The following is a 4892-nucleotide window of genomic DNA, read 5'->3' on the forward strand; positions in this document are numbered from 1 at the left end:
GTTCATTTTTCTTCAGCATTGAAAAATCTGTCCTGTATTTCACAAAGGCTGTGTTCCGCTTCTTCAATATTTCTCATTTGTTCTTCCAGTAAGTTTACTTATGAAAAAGGCTGTGTTCCATTTCTTCAATATTTTTCATTTGTTCTTCCAGTAAGTTATCTATTTATGAAATTTTTAACTTAATATTCAGAACTTCAATTTGCTGCTTTGTATCACTTCTAATTTTCCATTTATTGTCTCCATTTGGTCATGGACACCTTTGAGCTGTGGTGTTGGAAGAGTACTGAGTGTCGTGGACGGCCAAAAGAACAGACAAGTCTGTCTCAGAGAAGTCCAGTCTGGTGCTGCTCAGAGGCAGGGATGGCGAAACTCATGTCACATACTTTGGGTCTGTTGTCAGGAGGGGCCAGTCTTTGGAAAGACATCATGCTGAGAAAGGTAGAGGGTCATCGAAACAGAAGAAGATCCTCAACAAGGTGGATTAACTCTGTGACTGTAACAGTTGGCTTGAGTGAGCAGAGATCATGATGATGAACCAGAAGTCCTGACCTGTTGTTCACAGGGTGATTATGAGTTGTGGTTGACTTGCTGGCACTTAACAATAAGCAACAAGTTGGGGCTTTTAAAATTCTGTATTTTTCATTCCTCTCAATCCCCTGAACTATAGATCTTTTACATTCCTTCTCAGGACATTTTCCACTTTTCCTCCGAAGAATTTTCTGGTTCTTTATTTTGGTCAATTCCATGCCATCTTATCCTGTTTAAAAAAGAACTTTTATTCATTCACTGTTGCACATTTTCTTTCCACCCCTGTACCACTTTGCAACGCACCTCTTATCCTGAGTTTTTGAGGGCTGAAGTTCTCTGTTGCCTCTGAGACATTGTGGTGTTCTTATCTTTGTTTTGTTTTGATGTGTCTCGGTGTGTTGCTTCACTTGCTAATTTGGTAATTCTTAGTTCCTGTCCTCTGTTGGGTGTGACAGAGGATGGAGGGGTGTGTGCAGTTCTGGGTTCACTGTGTAGGGCAGCTGAGGGCAGGCTAGGCGGGTGTGGATGTCACTGTAATAGATCAGGTAGAGCAGGAGCTGGCTTTTAGTTTTACCTTATGGTGAAGCTGCAGGTCTTTGTGTGACTGGATCCTGTTGCCGTCTGGTGGCAGATGGGAGAAAGAAAAAGGGAAAGCAAGATCCCAAAACCAATGTGCTCCAGTGGCCTTGGAGATCGGTGCAGTCACACAAAAGGCAGCGCTTCTCTGGTGGTTCAAATCCACGAGCAGCAAGAAGATGGTCAATCTCCTCGCGTGTGATTGACAGTTTCAGAAACCCCCTGGGAGGTCAGCTGTGACTCAGAGCTGACTCAAAAGCAGCAAGAGCTGGACAGGATAGTAGAAACATCAAAATTGAGAGGGGTAAAAAGAAAATAAAGTCAGAATAAAAGGTGGAGAAAAAAGGGAGAAAGAAAAGTTTGGTCAACGACAGGAAAAAAGACCTAAAGAATAGAATGTGGAAGAAATGGATAAAATAAATAAGACAAAACAACCCCAAAAAAACAAACAACCAAAACACCACGAAACAACCAGAAGAAATATTGATGCCTTTGAATTGTGGTGCTGGAGAAAATTGTGGTGCTGGAGAAGAACCTTGAACACAACTTGGACCGATGAGAGAAGCAGCAGGTCTGTCCTTGGAGGCTAGGATTTTGAAGCTCCTTCTCACAGAATTTGGGCACGTGGCCAGGAGAGATCAGTCCTTGTAGAAGGACTTCATGCTTGGAAGGGTGGACAGACAGCGCAAGAGAGGAAAACCCCAGATGAGATGGACTAATACAATAAGAGTTGCAATGATGCAATGGGAGTTGGTGTGTTGGAGTCAGTGAGGCTGGCTCAGGACAGGGCAGTCTTCAGAGCTTCAGACCTTGTTGTACACAGGGTCGCTATGAGTTGCAGGTGACATAACAGCCACCACCATACTAATAGTAAAAGAAATCAAACAAAAATCCAAAAAGCAATGAGAGAGAAAGTGAGGGGCTTTGGAGAAGGGTGGGCTGGGCACAGTGTTGGCGCTTCTGCCACTTCAGTCGTGGGTGGAGGTGAGGTGTCAGGTTCATCTTTCAGTCCAATAGAAGTTTGGGTGTTTGGCCTGGTCAGCGTTTTTGTGTATTTCTTAAGTGGGTCAGGCTTCAAAATGTAGCTGGACTAAGGACAGCCCCTCTTCTGTCTAGGGGAGAGCAAGGGATGGGACACTCTGACTGGGATGGGTTTTTGCTGCCTGGTTGGGGGATGTTGTCCTTGCCAGTCCAGGGTTTGTGGTGGTGCGTGGAGAATGAGGTATTCCCAAGGGGGTGAGGGGAGAGGAGAGAGAGAGAGGGAGAGGCAACCACCCACTGCACTGTCCACCGTCTCTTAGCCTGGTGCAGTGTGCTCAACCTACAGTAGATGCAAAACCGTGCAGGCTGCCTGCGGAGCTGAAGTGGGCCAGGGGACACTGCCATTCATCTGGTGGGTGGCAATGGCACAAAGTCCCTCACCTGATCCCCATAACTGTGTGAGGAGTATCCTTCTGGCCTTCAATGGTGAGTTCCAAGCCAGGCAGATTGCAGCCCCAAATGGCTGGCCACAGTTTATTTCTAGGCTCTGTCAGTCTCTGTATCTGAAGTATTTCTCTTTCCTTTTCCACTCATGTTTTCAGCATTATACTCTGCATATTGATCTCTGTGTCACTTTGGCTGAAGGGTATGGGATCCTGTCTGCCCCTGCTGCCTGCCATCTTGCACAGAAGTCCCCATTTGATTGTTTATCAAAATTATTTTCATTATTCAAATTCTTTTGTCTTGCCATGTAAATTTTAGAATAAAACATTTGTATTTACAAAACCTTGCTGTGATTTTTTTTTAGGAGTTGTATTAAATTTACAAACCAATTTGGGAATAACTGACACCTTTATTGAACCTTCTAATTCAAGGTGAAAAGTTTCTCTTTTTCTTTAAAAATATTTTTTATTTTTATTTTATTATTTTTGTGTGCATGTACCATCAAATCAGATCTGACTGGTACAGGAGGAGATTACCCCTCCTTCACCGGCAGAGCATCTGGTGGATTTGAACCATGCACCTCTGGGACTGTAGTGCAGCTTCTTGCCACTAGGCCACCAGAGCTCCCCTAAAAGTTTCTCTTTTGTGTTGTCCTTAATTTCTTCCATGAATATTTTGTAGTGTTTTTTTAATATTTTGTAGTTTTAAGCATGTTAAGTCCTGTGCATCTTCTGTTAAGATCCTGATTTTTTTTCAGATTGTAAACTGTCTTTATTTTGGCTTCCATGTGTTGCTATTACAAAGAAATACACTTTTAAAATATTGATTTTGTACCCAACATCTGCCAAATTAATTTAGTTCTAGCAGATTTGTAGGGATATTTTATATAAACGATCATGTCATCTACAGAGTGGGGCAGTTCTGTTTTCCTAATCTCTATGGCTTTTTTTCTTTCTTAATTATTATATTTTGTGTGAGTACTGTCATATTGTCACAACCCTGCTCGCTGAAACTGAGGAGGACCTCATGCACTTACTTCAGAGGGTCAAGGACTGCAGACTTCAATATGGACTGAGGCTCAGCATCAAGAAGACAAAGATTCTCACCACTGGACCAATCGGTAGCATCAGGATGAATGGCGAAGAGATTGAGATTGTTCACAGCTTCAGTTTGCTCGGCTCCACGGTCAACACTCTTGGCACCAGCAGCCAGGAAATCAAAAAACGTATTGCGATGGGAAATTCTGCTGTTAGGGACCTCTCTAAAGTACTCAAGAGCAACGGTGTCTCTCTAGAGACTAAGGAGCGCCTGATACAGGTCATGGTCTTTACAATCACTTGTTATGCATCAGAGAGTTCGACAATGACTAGGGAGGATAGAAGGAGAACTGACGCCTTTGAGCTGTGGTGCTGGAGAAAAGTACTGAAAGTACCATGGACTGCCAAGAAAACAGATTCATCCTGGAGAGGGTTAAACCAGGCTACTCCTTGGAGGCAAGGCTTCTGGGGCTTCATCTGACATACTTTGGACATGTTGTGAGGAGAGACCGGTCCTTGGAGAGGGACATCATGCTTGGGAGGGTGGAGGGACAGCGCAGGAGGGGAAGACCCTCTATGAGGTGGATTGATTCAGTGACTGGGGTAATCGGGATGGGTGTGCCAGAGGCAATGCGATTGGCACAGGATAGAGCAGGGTTTAGGGCTGTTGTACATAGGGTTGCTATGAGTTGCAAATGACTCGATGGCACATAACAACAACAACAACTGTCAAATTGGATCTGACTGGTACAGGAGGAGATTACCCCTCCTTTTCCAGCAGAGAATCTGATTTGAACCTCACGCCTCTGGGATTGCAGTGCAGCTTCTTGCCACTAGGCCACCAGAGCACCCTTTCCATGGTTTTGCTTATAGTTTTGGCTAGGACTTACGTAGTAAGTGATGCAGGTGGACATCTTAGCCTTGTCTGTTTCATAGGGGTAAGTATCCCATCTTTCACTATTAAGTATGCTATTAAGAATTTTTGTAGATGCTCTTTTATCAAATTAAAAGAACTTCTTTACAGATGCTCTGCCAGGGAAGGAGGGACAATCTCCTCCTGTACCAGTCAGATCTGATTTGACGGTACATTCACAAAAAAATAATAAAATTAAAAAAATTTTAAAAAAAGAACTTCTTTAGCCTTACTTTGCTGAGTTTTGTTAACCATGTGTTAAGTGTTCAATCTTGCCAAATGCTTTTAAGTGTCAATTTATGAATTCATGTGATTTTTTCCACCCAATTTTTATTGGTTTGCATATAATCATTGATATGTTATTTCATTCATTTATATTGTTTTATACATTCATGTAGATATATATATATATA

The sequence above is a fragment of the Elephantulus edwardii genome, unplaced genomic scaffold (genome assembly GCF_000299155.1).
Source record: "Elephantulus edwardii isolate Elephantulus edwardi_28Jun2011 unplaced genomic scaffold, EleEdw1.0 scaffold00033, whole genome shotgun sequence".
NCBI classification, from domain to species: domain Eukaryota; kingdom Metazoa; phylum Chordata; class Mammalia; order Macroscelidea; family Macroscelididae; genus Elephantulus; species Elephantulus edwardii.